Source organism: Hypanus sabinus, chromosome 21, assembly GCF_030144855.1.
Source record: "Hypanus sabinus isolate sHypSab1 chromosome 21, sHypSab1.hap1, whole genome shotgun sequence".
In the NCBI taxonomy this organism is placed as follows: domain Eukaryota; kingdom Metazoa; phylum Chordata; class Chondrichthyes; order Myliobatiformes; family Dasyatidae; genus Hypanus; species Hypanus sabinus.
In genome coordinates this window covers 70,184,623-70,203,226 of record NC_082726.1, presented here as the reverse complement: position 1 = coordinate 70,203,226, position 18,604 = coordinate 70,184,623, and the positions used below count along the sequence as shown (strand labels likewise).

General features: G+C 44.0%; 1 protein-coding gene across 2 annotated transcripts in view; it reads left to right on the top strand.

Moving 5' to 3' along the window:
- Positions 1 to 18,604, top strand: part of LOC132379183 (tissue-type plasminogen activator-like) — a 313,799-nt gene that overhangs the window by 50,011 nt on the left and 245,184 nt on the right. The window lies entirely within an intron of this gene.

The window sequence follows — 18,604 nt, the reverse complement described above, 5'->3', positions numbered from 1 at the left end:
CTGGTTTATATCTAGGGGTAAATTCATCCACCTGCCTCCCGTATACTTGGTTGCTGTGGAGCACAAACTGATACAAATTCGCACACACAATATCTAGCCCGCACCAGGTACGTTTACAGAATACACTTTATAAATCTTACCAGAACTAAGTGATTAATAATGATACAATATATATGAAGGGAAAGAAAATAAAGAAAAGGTGCCAAAACTTATCAGATTACAGTCAATTAGTGCACATTGTTGAAACTCAATCATCGACCCTCCGACCACTCTTCACTCTTCTCCGATCTCCACAACCCGCGCACCTGGGACCACCCACAGCGATCGACCATCAGTGCCGCACACGTTCACCTTCCTCGCCGTCTTCTTCCCAACTCCCAGAAAGACCGGGCAATTCCAGCTCCCAGACCCACAAGAGAAAATAACATCCAACTCAATTGGTTAACAAATGAATAAAATCCCCATTATCAGCAACTTTAACCTAAACAAGCTTCGAGAAGCTTCGAGAATGCTCTGCAAGGAAAACACTTCCTCACCAGTTAGCATAACAAAGAAGCAATTTTACTTTTAACAAACAAAGAAGCCATTTTGATTAACATACGCAGTACACCTTCAAGTGGGGGATGGCCCTGGCACATCTTTTCCTGGTGACAGTAATGTCTAAAGTCCCTGTGAGACAAGCCGGGGAGAAACTCTCTTCGAACAAGGGAATGTTGACTGCTGAGTCATTCAACTTTGGAGACTCTCCAGTATCTGTGGGTTGGAAGAAGAGGTTGATAGAAAAGATGTTGAAACTGCATGCTGTCTTTTCTACTGACGAGTTTGATGTGAGTTGTTCCAAGAACACTCAGCACACCATCCGGGTGACCAAGGAAACCCTGTTCAAAGAAAGGTTGCGGCGAGTGGCCCTTACAGAGCTGGAAGATGTTTGGCAGCATTTGTGTAAGCTTAATGAAGCTGGTATCATCACTGAGTCCAGGAACCTCTAGTGCTCCCAATAGTTGTAGCCAGGAAGAAGAATGGGAAGGTATGGATGTGTGTGGACTATAGGACTCTGAACAGGAGTATTGTCCCCAACCAGTATACAGTCCTGAGGATCGAAGGTGTACTGGCCTGCCTGAGTGGTGAGAAGTGGTTCAGTGTTGTGGATTTGAGGATTTGCAGGATCCCCATGAGTGATGCTGACAAAGAGAAGACATCCTTTATATGTCCCCTGGGATTCATCCAGATCAAAAGAATGCCCCAGGCAATATTGGCAGCCCCTGCAACTTTCCAGTATATCATGGAATAAACTGTGGGGGATATGAACCTGTTTGAGGTATTGGTGTATCTGGATGACTTCATAGTATTTGGGTCCACCTTGGAGGAACATGATGCAAGGCTACTGAAGCCTTGCACAGGCCGCCTGAAAGCTGAAGGGTTAAAACTTTCCCTGGGCAAGTGCCAGTTCTGCCAAACATCTGTTGGCAGTGTTGGGTACATAGTCTTATGGGATGGAGTAGCTAGATCCGTCTAAGATAGTTGTGGTGACCACATGGCCAAGACCCAAGACTGTGAGCACTTTGCGCTCGTTCCGTGGGTTCTGTGGGTACTATCGGAGGTTCATGAAGGGCTACACGAAAGTGAGTCATGCGTTAAATCTGTTTCTGTGTGGTTACCCTCCCTTGGGGCAGAAAAGGAGAACAAAAGGGGAGAGGAGGGCAAGGGGAGAGAAGAGTAATGAGTAGCTTAGCTCTTCTGAGCCTTTTGGAGCAAAATGTGAAGAGGCCTTTCAGTCGCTGAAGGAGCTGCTGACACAGGTGCCTGTGCTGGCTTTTGCAACCCCCTGGATTGCTGTATATACTGCATACGAATGCCAGCAGAGAGGGCTTAGAAGGTGTACTGTATCAGGATCAGGGCACAGGGTTGAAACCTGTTGCGTTTGTCAGCTGGAGTCTGTCAGCCACTGAGGAAAAACTATCCCATGCACAAGTTGGAGGTCCTTGCATTGAAATGGGATGTGGTGGATACGTTGAGTGACTACTTTTATGATGCAAAGTTTGAGCTGAGGCAATACCCTAACTTATATCCTAACCTTTGCGAAATTGTATGCCGCAGGCCATCGGTGGTTAACGGCCTTGACTCCCTATGATTTCAGCCTGGAAGTAGGAAAAGTGATGCTAATGCTTTGTGCTGATGTGCGCATGAATGGCTGGACAGGGACGAAGAGTGGGAGAGTGTTCCTGCCCCGGGAGTGAAAGCCATGTTGCAGTTTTCCATTACGGTGAAGGCAGAGGGAAGGCAAGGGCAGGATCGAGCGGTAGATCAATTGGGAGCTTCTACTGGTGCCATCCATGTAATCTGTCTGCTCTGAAGACAAACCAATTGCCAGAATCGAGTCCTGGGGAAGTGGCAGCTGCTCTGCGAGATGACCGGCACTGGTATCTTTGGTCGGCGGTCAGAATGGGAGACATGGCCCAAGCGGAGAAGGTGAAACATGCTGTGGTGCCTACATTACTGAGAAAATGGCCCAGATTGGAGATGAGGAAACAGATCCTATACCAGGTCATGTCGCCTCCAGTCCGGACAAGGCTTTCCCAGCTGGTTCTGCTGGAGAAGTATTGGAGGATTGTGTTGCAGTCACTTCATGATTATTCTGTCCTTTTTGGGATTGAAGAGGCCAATGGATTACTCAAAGTTCGGTTCTACTAGCCCTGAATGAAGCCAGAGGTCAAAGACTACTGCAGGTCATGCATTTGCTGCATACAAAGGAAGACATTGCCTACGAGGGCCGCTCTGTTGTCCCAATTGCAGAGTGTGGGGCCCCTTGACCTAGTGTGTATGGATTTCCTATCAATAGAGCCAGATGCCAGCAACATGAAGTATCATGAATGACTACACCAGATATGTGCAAGCTTTCCCTGCCAAGGATCAGAGAGTGTCCACGGTGGCCAAAGTGTTATGGGAGAAGTATTTCACTTACAATGGCCTCCGCAGGTGGATACAGAGTGATCAGGGAGGGAGTTTTGACAGTAGTGTTCATACATGAGCGACTGAGCATGCTTGGAGTTAGGAAGTCGAGAACTACACTGTATCATCTGCAAGATGATCCCCAGTCCAAGAGGTTTAATTGGATCTTGGTAGACATGCTAGAAACCTTGGAATTCAACAAGAAGAACAAATGAAGTTGATATGTTGGACATCTGGTCCACTGCTATAACTGTACATGAAACGAAGCTACCAGGTACTCGCCATGTTATCTGATGTTTGGGCGTGAGGCGAGGTTGCCCATTGATCTTTGATTTGGGACTGATGAGGGTGACTTACCCCCGTAGACTTATCTGAATAATTTGGATGATGGATAATTTGTGCCGAAGTTTACAGATGATACAAAGATAGGTGGAAGGGTGGGTAGTACTGAAGAAGCAAATCAATTGCAGCAGGACTTAGACAAATTGGAAGAATGACAAGAAAGTGATGAAACAGGAGAGGGTTCAAAGGAGGTTCACGAATATGAATCCAAGATTGGATGGCTTGTCATATGAAGAGTGTTTTATGGCTCTGGACCCGTATTCACTTATTGAAACCTATCAAATAGTGAAAGGTCTTGATTGAGTGCACATGTCCTATGGTGGGAGAAAATGAGATCAGAGGATACAGCTTCAGAATAGAGAGGCGCCTTTTTAGAATGGAGATGAGAAGTAATTTCTTTAGCCAGAAAGCAGTGAATCTGCGGAATTCATTGCCACAGTCAGCTGTGGAGGCCGTCTTTTGTATATTTAAGGCAGAGGTTCATAGATTCCTAATTGGTCAGGGAATGAGGGGATACAGTGAGAAGGCATGAGATTGGGGCTGAGATGAAAATTGGATCAGCCATGATGAAATTGTGGAGCAGATGCACTGGAGCAAATGGTCAAATTCTGCAGCTATATCGTATGGTGTTATGGTCTTGTAAATTGCTTCAGTTACAGAGAAAGTGCAGTGTAGGTAGAAGATAAAGTGCAAGAGAACCATGGTGAGATATACAGAGAGTTCAAGCATTCACGAGTGGTTCTTGCTCAAATGTCAATGTCCCCAATACTCTGACACATCTGTTAAAAGTTAGGAAATTGATATTTCGTAGGAGGGGATACCCCACTGGCCAGCTGGTTTTTCAAAATTCAAGTTCCTTAAGCCAATGCTTCCGCCCAATAGAAGAAAGTGAAGATTTCCAAGTTCACAGGTTCAATGATCTTGTTTTCTTCTAACTGTGTAAGCTCTGCCACAATTTTGGGGAGAATTTTGACTTTGGAAGCCGTACCCTTGAACGTACCTTTATCAGGATTGTTGAAAAGAAGTTTATAGCGCTTGAGTAAGCACTCCACCGACATATTGGTTTTCATTACAGGCACATTCCCTTGTAGCCAATCGCGCCCGAGTAAATTTGCTCCTTCTCCCTTAGTGATATGCACTCATAATATTCCCTCTAACTTGTAATGGCCAGTGTGCACAAAAGTCTTGTGCTGTGCTTGGCTCATACTGTATAGGTTGAAGAGCCAGTTTCTACACTGTACTTTTCTCTGACTCTATGACTCTGCATGAAGCATGGAGTAAAAATTACCATTTGAGTCATGACCAAGAAGGTTGGAGGATGAGCTGAGGGCAGCTTGGAAGTATCGCCACACTTTTGGCGCAAATGTAACATGCCCAGACCTTACGAATATTAATTCGTATTGTACATCTCTGAAAGCCAGAACACCTGCGTTATGGGGAGAACGTACAAACTCCCTACTGAAGTGGCAGGGATCATACCTGCCTGTATCTGGCTCCGTAAAGCTCTAAACTGACTGATGTGCTACTGTGCCACACAGAACAAGAATCGTAAAAGATATATATATATATATAAATGTTTTATATCATGTTAGTACTGAAACATAGAATTATGTATGTAATTAATATAAGATCAATAAAATGTCAAAATATAACCATGATACCAAAATGGATAGCTCTTAGCATGCAAACATCTAAAATGATGCAATTGCGATTTCCCATGCTTAAGGAAATACATTGTACACAGAAATGAATGTGTAGTTTCCAAACATGTTTGGGTAACACCTGTACCTCTCGTGCCTTTCCGAATTTCGTCCCACAACAATGGATTAATATAGCTATGATATCAATTGCTGACCATATGGTTGAGGTAGGGTAGGATAAAGGTCTCAGGAAACAAAGCAACTGAAATGGAGTTAAGAGAACTGTATACCAATTGATTGTTTTCTATTTGATTCATACGCATACTAAAATCACATATACAGTGAAGTTATATTTGGGTGATAAGGCCTTTTATATCTGAAGCGGGTCAATAAGAGACTAACTTTTTACAGTGAATTTAAAATAACTCTTCTTGCTCTTAGCTGATCACAATGAATTCCATTATACTTCTTCAAGGATAACACAACCATTTCATTGATTCATCGGTTGCAGATATGGGCAGACGAATGGCAAGTGGCATTTAACCTAGATATATGTGGGGTGTTGCACCTTAGTAGGGCAAATACAAGGAGACAGTATACTATTGAGAGCAAGGTCCTTAACAGTGTTAGTGAACGAAAAGAGCTTTGGATCCAAGTTCATAGCTCCTTCCAACCAGCTACACAGATCAACGAGGTAGTTACGAAGACTTATAGAATATTTGTGTTCATTAGTGGAGGCATTAAATTCAAAAGTCAAGAGGATATGTTACAATTTTATAAAACTCTGCTTAGGCCACATCTGGAATATTACATGCATTTCTTGTCACTCCACTACAGCAAGGTTGTTGAGGTTTTGGAGAGGGTGCAGAACGGGTTTACCAGGATGCTGCCTAGTTTAGAGGGTACATGCTATCATGAGAGGCTGGATAAACCTGAGGTGTTTCTTTTTGGAGCAACAGAGGCTGAGTGGAGATCTGATAGTGATTTACAAGATTATGAGAGGCATAGGTTGAGTGGACTGGGAGTATTTATTTCCCAGGGTTGAAATGTCTAATATGGAAGGATATTCATTGAAGGTGGGACAAGGTAGGTTCAAAGGGGATGTGAGGTGCAAGAATTTACTCAGAATTGTGGATGCCTGGAATATGCTGCCTGATATGGTAGCAGAGGTGATTACCAAAATTCTCTGGACTTTGGGCCGGTCCCAACAGATTGTAAGACGGCAAATGTCACGTCACTGTTCAAAAAAGGTTGTAGGCAAAACATCAGTTAGTTTTACATCTGTAGTTGGGAAAATGCTTGAAGTATCATTAAAGAGGAAATAGCAAGGCATCTGGAATAAAATGGATCCATCAGGCAGATGCAGCATGGATTCAGGAAAGACAACTGGGAAAGGGAGGGGAACAAAGGGAAATGAAGATAGGTATTATCTTAGGCCTTCGGAGCCTTTCCAGGAAGGATGGGAAGCAAAGTGCGGAGGCATTTAGTGCTGAAGGAGTTACTAACTAAAGTACCTGTGATTGACTGTGCAAACCCCCACTGTGCAGATACTGCACATTGACACCAGCTGTGAGGACTCCATTAATAATAGACTCCAGTACATTCTCAACCACTGAGATTAGGTTAACGGACACATAATTTCTTTTGTCTTCTCCATCCTTAAAGAGTGGACTGACATTTCCAGACCTCCAATCCTCTGGGACCATGCCACAATCAAGTGATGCTTGGAAGATCTTGATCAATGCATCTGTTATCTCTTCAGCAACATCTCTCAGGACTTTGGGATGTAGTCCATCTGGTCCAGGAGACTCACTGACCTTAAGACCTTTGCACTTGTCTTGCACCTTTTTCTTCGTAATAGTAATGCCAATCACTCCGGCACCCTGACACTCACAGACCTCTGGCACACTGCTAGTGACTTCCAGAGTGAAAGCAGATGCAAAGTAAACATTACGCGCATCTGCCATTCTTTGACCCCAATTACCATCTGAACAGCATCATTTACCAGCAGTTCAGTTTCAATTCTCAATCCCTTTTACTCTTTATATAACTGGTGTGATGGAATCTTAAGTTTTATTTGTTATGGACTGTGCCTTTAAGAACAATGTCTGTAAAGGAGAGAGACAAGCGACAGCAGAAGACTGGTTGCAGCTCAAGCAGCTTGTTACAGAGAGAGAGAGAGGAGGAGCTACATGATAGAAAGTTGGTGTTCAGCACAAGGATATTTAAATGAGCTTGTTTCACAGGACACGCAGACACATGATGGCTGGCGGTGGAAAATGCCACTGAACTTTTAAGTACCCACAAAGGGTGGGGCTGAGGATCGATTAAGAGGAATCAATCCGTGACTATTAGTGCGTGGAAAGGGCAACCCTGTGGAATCTACCAGTGTGTCTAACCCTTGCCTGGATTGGTAGATTATCAATTGAAGACGACGCTCTTAAGTTGGTCACGTTTGGCTGACTTGGAAGATTTGGAGGACATCGAGGAGGATCGATGACACCTGTTTATTCAGATTACGAGCATCTCTCTCTCTCTCACTTCAATCCCATGCATTTGAACTGAACTTTTCTAACATACCATTGTAAGACTGCAACTCTTGCCATCTGATTTTGAATAAGTTTGGGAACTTTATTTACACTTATATATGCATAACACCGTTACCTGGTTTAAGTTACTATATTACATAGTCACTAATAAAAGTGTTTTGTTAACAGCAAAACCAGATTCCAAGTGTGTTCTATTGCTGCTGATACTTTTACAGGGTTGCGTATATGTGATATAAACTGGGTGGCTTGTCCTGGATATGAACAGATTGTTTGGAGCCGATGTAAAATTGTTGGAGGCTTAATTGATTGATTAATAGTCAATCTGATTGAGGTAAATCCCTTTTGATTTGCTTGAGTGGGAAATCAGCAGCAATGGAGGTTGAAGTTGGTAAGTTTCTGGCAAAACCAACCCTTGAAGCATTGGATGATGCTAAGAGGGTTGTGCTGTGGGAGATTGCTCAAAAATTAAAGCTTATGGTGAACACTAAAATGAGGAAAGCTCAGATGCAGACGTTAATAGCACAGCATTTTATAACCAAAGGAAAGTTTAATGAGGATGTTTTGGAAATGTTTGCTGAAGGTAAACCTGAGTTTCAGCTTCAGGATGGAGGCAGATGATAGGTGAAGACAACATGAGTTGCAAGTAAAGCAGCTCAAGGCCAGAGAGGCAGAGAAACAGAGAGAGTTTGAGAGGGAGAGATGGCAGCAAGGAGGTCATATGCCAGACCTTGGTGATAGGTTTAGTGTCAGTTGAGAAATTAAGATGGTACCTCCATTTGATGAAGCAGAAGTTGATAAGTACTTCTTACATTTTGAAAATGTGGCCCAGAATCGGAAGTGGCCAAAGGACCAGTGGACTGTTTTGTTACCAAATGTAATTAAAGGGAAGGCTCAGCAAGCGTATTCTGCTCTGACACTTGAAGAGGCAACTGATTATAACAGTAAAAGGCGCTGTGCTTAAGGTTTACGAGTTGATTCCAGAGGCGTACAGACATAAGTTCAGAGATCTGAGGAAGTCTGGGTGCCAAACGTATGTGGAGTTTGCCCATGAGAAACGTGTGCACTTTAATTGTTGGTGTAACTCAGAAGGGGCGAATGTGGATACTAACAACTTGAGAGAGTTTATTTTGATTGAAGAACTTAAAAAATGTATCCCTGCTGACATAAGAACGTACCTAAATGAAAAAAGAGGCTTCGACCCTGTCAGAGTCTGCTAAGTTAGCAGACGAGTTTGTCTTAACACATAAGGTTAAGTTTTTCCCGAATAGGGGCTACCAAAACAGTAGCAAGGATAACCTGCAGGCTAAATCAGAAAGTAAGCTGGGGACCAGTGACAAAAGTAGGGGTGAAGGGAAACATGTCGAAGGGAAAATTTTCCAGTACCACTTGTCACTTTTGTAAGAAGCCTGGTCATGTGGCATCTAATTGTTTTGCTCTGAAGAAGGGGAAAGAAAAAGAAAAGGAGGCAACCCCAACTGCTTGTGTTCAGACGGTTGAGACACCAGTAAGGAATTCCTTACGAAGATTGACTTATTGAAAGGATATTGTTGTGTACCCTTAACAGAGAGGGCCAGAGAAATTTCTGCATTTATAATACCCTCTGTATTGTATGAGTGTAATGTTTTACCTGTTGGAATGAAAAGTGCTCCAGGGATGTTCCAAAGGACAATTAATTCTGTGATTCGAGGATTTGAAAATACAGAGGCTTATATTGATGATTTGGCTGTATGGAGTGACATGTAGAAAGAGCATATCTCGGCAGTAGAGAAGCTGTTTGATAGGCTTTCCAAGGCCAGCCTTACTGTTAACCTTGTTAAAAGTGAATTTGGCAATGCCACTGTTACTTATCTTGGCTACATAATAGGCTAAGGACAATTGGCCCCTGTTCAAGCCAAGGTTCAGGCATCACTGGGGTTCCTGTTCTGACGGGCAAGAAAGCTCTGAGAAGGTTTTTGGGAATGGTTGGGTACTACTGTAAGTTCTACAAAAACTTCGCGGATATCCTCTTCCCCTGACGAACCTACTAAAAAAGGTGGAAGGTTTGTTTGGAATGAATCCTGTCAAGAGGTATTTGAATGACTGAAAACTATTTTATGTTATCAACCTGTGCTCAAAGCACCCGATTTTACAAAGCCATTTTCTATAGCTGTAGATGCCAGTGACAAAGTTGCCGGAGCAGTACTGTTGCAAAAGAGTGATAATGATATTGAACACACTGAAGCTTACTTTTCTAAGAAATTTAATGAGCATCAGAAGAAATATTCCACTGTTGAAAAAGAGTTACTATCACTCATTTTGGCCTCACAACGTTTTGATGTCTACATTTGCTCTGTGCAGAAACCACTTGTGATTTACACTGATCATAATCCATTAGTGTTTCTGAATAAGATGATGGCTAAGAATAGAAGGTTATTGAACTGGAGTCTGATCTTGCAAGGAATATGACAATAAAAGATGGAAATAAAAGATGTGAAAGGTACTGACAACAGTATAGCAGATTGTTTGTCCAGGTGTTAAGTTAAAGTCTGTGTACGCTTCTGTAACATGTTAACTGGTAGTTACGCATGTATTGCTTTATGGTTTGTAATCGATGAAAAAATTTGCTTATTATCAAAAATTTTCCCTAAAGGAGGGAGATGTGATGGAATCTTAAGTTTTATTCATTATGGACTGTGCCTTTAAGAACCATGTTTGTAAAAGAGAGAGAGACGAGTGACAGCAGACTGGCTGCAGCGCAAGCAGATTGTTGTAGAGGGGGAGAGAGAGAGGAGCTACTTGATGGAAAGCTGGTGTTCAGCACAATGATATTTAAATGAGTGTTACTGTTTGTTTCACAGGACACGCAGATGCACGAAGGCTGATGGCAGAAATTGCCACTGAACTTTTAAATACCCACAAAGGGTGGGGCTGAGGATCGATTAAAGGGAATTGATCCGTAACTATTACTGCGTGGAAAGAGCGACTCTGTGGAATTTACCTGTGTATCTAACCCTTGCCTGGGTTGGTAGATTATCACTTGAAGATGGCGCTCTAAATTTGGTCACGTTTGGCTGATTTGGAAGATTTGGAGGACATCGAGGAGGATCAAACTCACCTGTTTATTCAGTTTACAAATCTCTCTCTTTCTCTCACTTCAATCCCGTGCATCTGAACTGAACTTTTCTTACAAACCATCGTAAGACTGAAACTCTTGCCACCTGACCTTGAATGTGTTTGGGAACTTTACTTACACCTATATATGCATAACACCGTTAACTCTTGATTTACCTGGTTTAAGTCACTATATTATGTAGTTACTAATAAAATAGTGCTTTGTTAACAGCAAAATCAGATTCCATGTGTGTTCTATTGCTGCTGATACTTTTACAGGGTTGCGTATATGTGACACCAGATAAACATTTGGTATCCTGCTTCATATTACTGGCTAGTTTCCCCTCATATTTTATCTTTTCCCTTCTTATAGCTTTGTTAGTTGCTTTTTGTTGGATTTTAATAGCTTCCTAATCATCCAACTCCCCCCAACCCTGCCACTACAGCAGATATACTCAATCTTTCCCGTCAAGGGGTCAGAGAACATTCACAGTTGCCAAGGTGTTATGAGAGAAATACTTTATTTCTTATGGCCGTCCGAGAAGGATACACAATGATCAGGGAAGGAATTTTGAGAGCCGGCTCAGACATGAGCTATTCGGCATACTTGGGATTGAGAAGACAAGAATCACGTCATCTCACCTTCAGGGTGATCCTCAACCTCAAAGATTCAAGAGGACATTGCTAGACATGCTTGGAACTCTGGATGCCAACAAAGAGCAAGTGAAGCCAACATTTTGGACATTTGCTACACTGATACATTTGTACACAGAAAGGCTATTCACCATACTATCTGATGTTTGGACATGAAGCGAGATAACCTGTAGATGCTTGTTTTGGAACCGGCTGTGGTGAACTATGTGCCTGTCTGGACACGCCCCCTGCTGACTGCTCCTGTGGCTCCTCCCACAGGCCCCTGTATAAAGGCGATCTGAGGCCTGACACTCGGCCTCAGTCTCCAGGTCATAGTATGATGGACACTCACTCCTGGTTCCTTCTTCCAGTCAATAAAAGCCGATATCTCGCCTTATGTCTCAGTGTGAGTTATTGATGGTGCATCACCGGCAGTGAAGACTTGCCACAAACAATGTATCTCAAGAAAGTGTCTGACATGAGGAAAGAACTACAAAAATGTATGAGCTAGCAGCAGCTTCTGCTACCAATCAAAACCAGGGAAATAAGAAGAGATGATCAAAAGATCAGGCTTCTTTATTGATACCTGGAGACACAGTTTTAATAAGACGTTTTGGACTACAAGAGAAGCATAATTTGGTGGACCACTGTTTTTTTTTCCCTACGCCTTACGTAGTGGAGAGCCTGACGTTAAATTTGCCAGTTTCTGAAGTCAGTGGATGGGAATAGTCCTGTCAAAATTCTCTATTGGAATCATCTTTTACCTCTAGGGCAAGAAGTACATGTTGACCTAGAGTCTGACATGGAACGTACACCTGGTAGAAGAACACTGCGCAGACGAAGGAGAACAGAAAGGCAACAAGCTGACAATAGTCTGATTTCAATTGAAAGACCTGAAGAGGGACCAGATGAACCAACCACTGAATACTGTACATACTCAGTGCATGAGGAAATACCAATGTGTTATGCTTTACCTTATGTTAAATCCACAAGAACTGATGAAGGCACGGCGGAATCTCTCAGCCCTGACCCATATATAGTGTGAGGGACGACCAGTGAATAGTCAAACGTGATAATAGGCAGTGAAGGGAAACTGTGTTCCAATATAATTGGAGATGAAGCTATGTTCGGTCAGAGGGAAACAGGAACGTGTCATGGTCCCTTCTGGCACCTGGCTGGTTTACTCAGGAATTGGGCCTTTAATACCTCGTTTAGTTCCCAATCCATTCCCAGGTTCCAATAATTACGAAAACCTGCATTCCATCAAACAGTAGTATAAGAGTCCTGTAGAAGTTGCCAGTTCATTGGTCAACTCGTGTACAAGTACCCTCACTCCAGGGTGTTTAGAACTATCAGGTCTAAGTCTAGCCTTATTCCAGAATTATCTACCAAGACCAAGACTCCGGGAAAAATCCCCTTTGGAACCCTTCCCATGCTTGCTACGATGGCAGCTTCTCGCTCCTCAGCCTCCGCGCCAGTGTTCAGCACTTGGGTTCGATCCACCGCCACGTCCGTGCAACAAAACGAACTGGCTACGATGAACGCAGCAGACGCGGATCCCGTAGTAGAGGCCCTGACCAGCCAGGGCTACCTGATGGGCGCCCACGACCAACTACTTCGGGAAATCACAGACAATCTTCGGACGCTAACCATGAATGTGCAGAAGGTCAGTGAACGAATGGACCAGGACCCCGTTTTTGCCTCCCCACTCCCTCCAAGATACCCAGCTACCCAAACCGCACCGCTCGGGATGGCTTTGCCCTCTAAGTCCACAATCTCATCCCCTCGAGAGACCTCTGTGCCCGAGCCTGAATCCTACGCCGGGGACCTAGGCAGATGCCGGGCCTTCCTGCTACAATGCTCCCTGGTTTTCGAGCTGCAGCCACGTACCTACGCTTCCGACAAATCGAAGATTGCGTATGTCATGGGGCTGCTACGAGGTGATGCCTTGGCTTGGGCAACCGCAGTGTGGGATAACCGGCCGGAAGTTTGTTCCTCTTACTCCTCCTTTATCACAGAAATGAGGAAGGTATTCGAAACAATCGATTCGCATCAAGGACGCCTCAAGTCGGCTGCTTATTCTTCGTCAGGCTTCCCGAAGTGTAGCCAAGAATTCCATTGAGTTCCGGAAATTGGCGGCAGACTCCGGGTGGAATAACGAGGTCCTCTGAGAGGTGTTTCGACAGGGCCTCTCGGATCAGATAAAGGATGAGTTGGCTGCGAGGGACGACACTGACTGTCTGGACTCTCTGATCTTGTTGGTCTTGGTAAGGTGTTGTAACATTCTGTCCAGTGGGATGTTATAGAACTTACGAGACAGCTGGGTAGGGTCAGATTTCAGAGGGACAATGATCTGGCTTTGGGTCTTTTGTTAGGAGGTGTTGGAAGAGAAGGAGGTGTGGAAAAGAACACTAGGGAAGAACCTATCGCAAGCAGTGCTTTGTGCAGACGAATGGCTCCAAGGAGGAAGTGCCAGTACTTCTGAGTTAGTCAGTTTATTCGTAACGTTCTTAAAGGGAGGTTCAAACTGTGCCTGGTGATATGGGTTCAACGCCGAGATTAAAGCTGTCATACGATGGGCGTTGAAGGCAGGCCCAAATGCAAGACACAGACAGTGAAGTACTGGGAACTAGACTGGACTAGAGTTAGGGACGTGACTGGACGCAGACTAGGAGCTGAAACAGGAACACAGACTTGGGCTAGGACTTCGGCTAGGCAAGCAGGACCAGGACAAGGAATTAGGAACGAGGAGTCTGGGTTAGGACTCCAAGCCAGAGATGGGACAAGGACCCAGAACCTGGGTCTTGACTGGCTTGGACTCCAGAACTAGGCTAAGACGTGACCTGGCTACAGGACTGGACGAGGCTTGGATTCTTCGAGGCTTTCCTGGGCAGGACGAGGTACTCTTAGGTTGGGCAAGGTACAAGGACAGGATGAGACCCCGAAGCCTTGACTTGGTCAACACAGAGTCTTGGTCGGGAGAACAGGAACACAGACCCTTGTTCTTGACAGAACAGGAACACAGAGTCTTGGTCTTGGCAGAACAGGAACACAGAGACTTGGTCTTGGCAGAACAGGAACACAGACCATTGTTCTTGACAGAACAGGAACACAGAGTCTTGTTCTTGACAGAACAGGAACACAGAGACTTGGTCGAGGCAGAACAGGAACACAGAGACTTGGTCGTGGCAGAACAGGAACACAGAGACATGGAACACAGAGCCGGGACCCCTCCTATGGAGCAGGACGTAGAGCCGGGACTCGTACACAGAACACTGAGAGACAGTTCTCCACTCAAGGTAGCGGCAAATGACTGCACCTACCTAGTGAAGACGTGGACACAGAGACAGTTCCAAACAACGATAGACAGTTCCTTATCTAGATACAGCAAAGCTCCAGTCTTGCTCCGGCAGTAGAACTTGACAGCGTTACAGGCGAGGACGCAGGTGAGGTTGCAAATGAACTTACAGGTCATGGACACCTGATTATTTTTGGTTGGGGGAGGGGGGAGAATGTTTCGATGGTTCAAAATGTATTTCGACCTCATTCCTCAGGCAAAGGTTGCAGGCAAGACTTCAGAAGGGAAGGGAAGGGAACAGTCCAGCAGCCTCAGGGTAATGGCAAAGATGGCCTGACTTACCCCACAGAGGCGAGGACGGGATACTGATGGGATGAAATGGCACCCACACTTGAACCCAGGGCCACCTATATTCCTAGCCCCAAGACGAGCATCAGGTGCCTATGATTAAGCCTAACTGAAACAAGAGACAGCCTGAAGACCCGGAGTCCAGAACGGACCATGACAAAAGCGTTACACCCAACTACTTCAGAAACGAGCTCCAACGTTCTTATGCACATTTAGACTGGTTTAACTGTAATGGACCCTTTTTCTTTTCTTTTTCTGTTAACTGTTTGTTAAAGTTGAAATATTGATAAATATACTACCACTGTAATTTTATACCAATGTACAATCAGTTATTTCCTGGTGAGCAATAACTTTGCATGGGTAGTATTTGCACGGCATTCACCACAATTTTCGTTCCCTCATCGGAACGTTCCAGCTTTCCTGTTGGGAAATTTCAGGAGACCTTCCCACACTATGCTGACTCACGTGGCTGTTGGCCAGAGTTAGCTTCCAAGCCTAGTTTATTTTTGAGCCACGGTGAGAGGGTTATATGTATATATTAAAAGCTGACATATGTGTGCACAGACACATTGCATCAGATAAGCAGCATTTACAAGCAAAGACATATGTTAAACTTATCAAGCACAATCTTTGAAGTACGAAAACGAAAAGAGCAAAAGAAGTTAATTTCATGGCAAGACGATCAACATGGTCATTGTGTTAGTATACTGCAGTTTTCACTGTTGTGCTTGTCATCTGAAGACCAGGTGGTTGAAGGAGATGTTCTTGCATCTGCTGCTGGTGGTCATAGAAACCTTGAGTATTCTTCACACCAAAATCACGACTCATAATCACAACCAGATTTCTACCATTGATGATATCTTATGCTTCATTATGTCAGACTCATTGGTAATATTGATAGTGGAAACTTAGGACCACTTATAAAACCCTGCAGTACTCCATTAGTTGTAACCTGACAGCCCTAAATCAATGGATTTCTTGTGCTGGATCTTCTTAAAAACATCAAGATTGTTAAATCCCCAGGACCAGATATGATACACCCTATGTTGTTGTGGGAATTGAGAGAAGAGATCGCTGGAGCATTAGCTATGATCTTTGAATCCTCTTTGGCTACAGGGCAAGTGCTGGAGGATTGGAGAATGGCAAATGTAGTTCCCTTGTTTAAAAATGGTAATAGGGAGAAACTTGGGAACTATAGACCGGTGAGTCTTACGTCGGTAATCTGCAAACGACTGGAAAGGGTTCTTAAGGATAGGATCTATGAGCATTTGGAGAAGTACAGTCTACTCATGGATAGTCAACATGGCTTTGTGAAGGGAAGATCATGCCTCATGAGCCTGATTGAGTTTTTTGAAGAGGTAACAAAGAAATTGATGAGGGTAGAGCAGTGGATGTGGTCTATATGGACATTAGCAAAGCATTTGACAAGGTCCCTCATGAAAGACTCATCCACAAAGTCATGAGGCATGGGATCAGTGGAACCTTGGCTGTTTGAGTAAAAAATTGGCTTAAAGGAAGAAAGCAGGGGGTAGTTGTGGAAGGAAATTATTCTGCCTGGAGGTCAGTGACTAGTGGAGTGCTGCTGGGCTCTGTCCTGGGACCCCTGTTATTTGTGATTTTTATAAATGACCTGGATGTAGAGGCGGAAGGATGGGTGAGTAAGTTTGTGGATGACACAAAGATTAGAGGAGTTGTGGGTGGTGCTGCAGTTGTCAAAGGTTACAAGAGGATATAGACAGGCTGCAGAGTTGGGCAGAAAAATGGCAGGTGGAGTTCTATCCAGACAAGTGTGAGGTGATGCATTTTGGAAGGACAAACCAGTCAACTGAGAACAGGATTAATGGTCAGTTACTTAAGAGTGTGGATGTAAAAAGGGACCCTTGGGGTTCAAATCCATACATCCCTCAAGGTCGCTGCACAGGTTGATAGGATAGTTAAGAAGGCCTATGGGATGCTAGGCTTCATTAACATGGGGATTGAGTTCAAGAGTAGAGAGGTCATGTTGCAAATCTGCAAATCTCTGGTGAGACCGCACTTAGAGTATTGTGTTCAATTCTGGTCACCTCATTATAGGAAAGATGTGGAAGCTATGGAGAGGGAGCAGAGGAGAATTACCAGGATGTTGCCTGGTTTGGAGAACAAGTCATATGAAGCAAGGATAGCAGAGCTGGGACTTTTCTCTTTGGAGCGTAGAAGAATGAGAGGGGACGATAGAGGTCTCCAAGATTATGAGAGGCATAGCTAGGGTAGATAGTCAGTACCTGTTTCTCAGGGGGGCACCAATAGCAAACACCAGAGTGCGTATGTACAAAATTAAGGGAGGGAAGTTTCGGGGAGACATCAGGAGTAAGTTTTTTCCACAGAGGGTTGTGAGTGCCTGGAATAACTTGCCAGCGATGGTGGTGGAGGCTAAAACATTAGGGGTATTTAAGACCCTCTTGGACAGGCACATGGATGAAAGAAAAATAGAGGGTTATGGGGTAGTGTGGGTTTAGTACTTTTTTTAAGGATTATATGGATTGGCACAACATGGAGGGCTGAAGGGCCTGTACTGTACTGAAATGATCTACGTTTCTATGTACTATGGTTTTTCCCTGCTCACCAAGAGCAAGTCTGTCATCTGTCAATCCTGTGTTGCCGAGTGTTTGTTGCATGTCTTCTTAAAATCTAAATACATTCCACGTTATCTTTACTTTCTCCCATAAGTAGGCTGAGCTCCATTCTTAAATAAACTGAATGAAATGTGTAAGGATGGCAGGACAAGGCTAGAACCGTGTAATAAGTTTTCATAGACAACTTACATGGCGACTATCAGGCCTTTCTCATTGATTAGCCGTATACCTTGTAATAAGTTCGTCAGTGGAAATAACAAATATATCAGTCATGCCACAGGATGATGATCTGGAGATACAGGAACATATGGAGAACAATGGTCTCATTTGGAGGATCTTTCAGAAAGGGGAGGTGCTTGCTGTCAGAAACCACAGTGGAATGTGATAGCAGCCACATTGCCAGAAAAATGCAACTAGATTTATGAAAATCAGAGTTATAACCAAGTATTCCAAAGACCCAGAATGCAACCTGAAATTGAGGTTTTCAGTGGCTTCTGACAGAATGGTTTATTTGTGTGCTGGAAAATACAGGTCTTCGATATCTTTACACAATCGAGGTGGCTTCTGAAAAACAAAATGCCCGTGTGTGTCTTTACAATTCACAATGCTTCAGGTGAACTGATAGCATGAGAGATAACTAAGTACAGTATACACCTATTTTGCTAAAATTTCACCCACCAAAGCTGCTTTCGGAACTAAAACAAGCGAAGGGCGATGGCGGCATACATTTTATGGTTACTGCTCATTTTATTATACCAGCCACATCAAAACCCGTTCCCTTGGTGAACGAACTCATGTACTGTGCCTATTGTAAGAATAATAATCGCATCCAAGATATCCTGAAGTGGGAGGGTAAGGAGCCAGAGGTCGTGGTACATGTAGGTACCAATGATATAGGTAGGAAAGAGGAAGAGGTCCTGAAACGAGAGTATAGGGAGTTAGGAAGGCAGTTAAGAAGAAGGACCGCAAAGGTAGTAATCTCGGGATTACTGTCTGTGCCACGCGACAGTTAGAGTAGGAATGGAATGAGGTGGAGGATGAATGCGTGGCTGTGGGATTGGAGCAGGGGGCAGGGATTCAAGTTTCTGGGTCATTGGGACCTCTTCTGGGGTAGGCGTGACCTGTTCAAGAAGGACGGGTTAC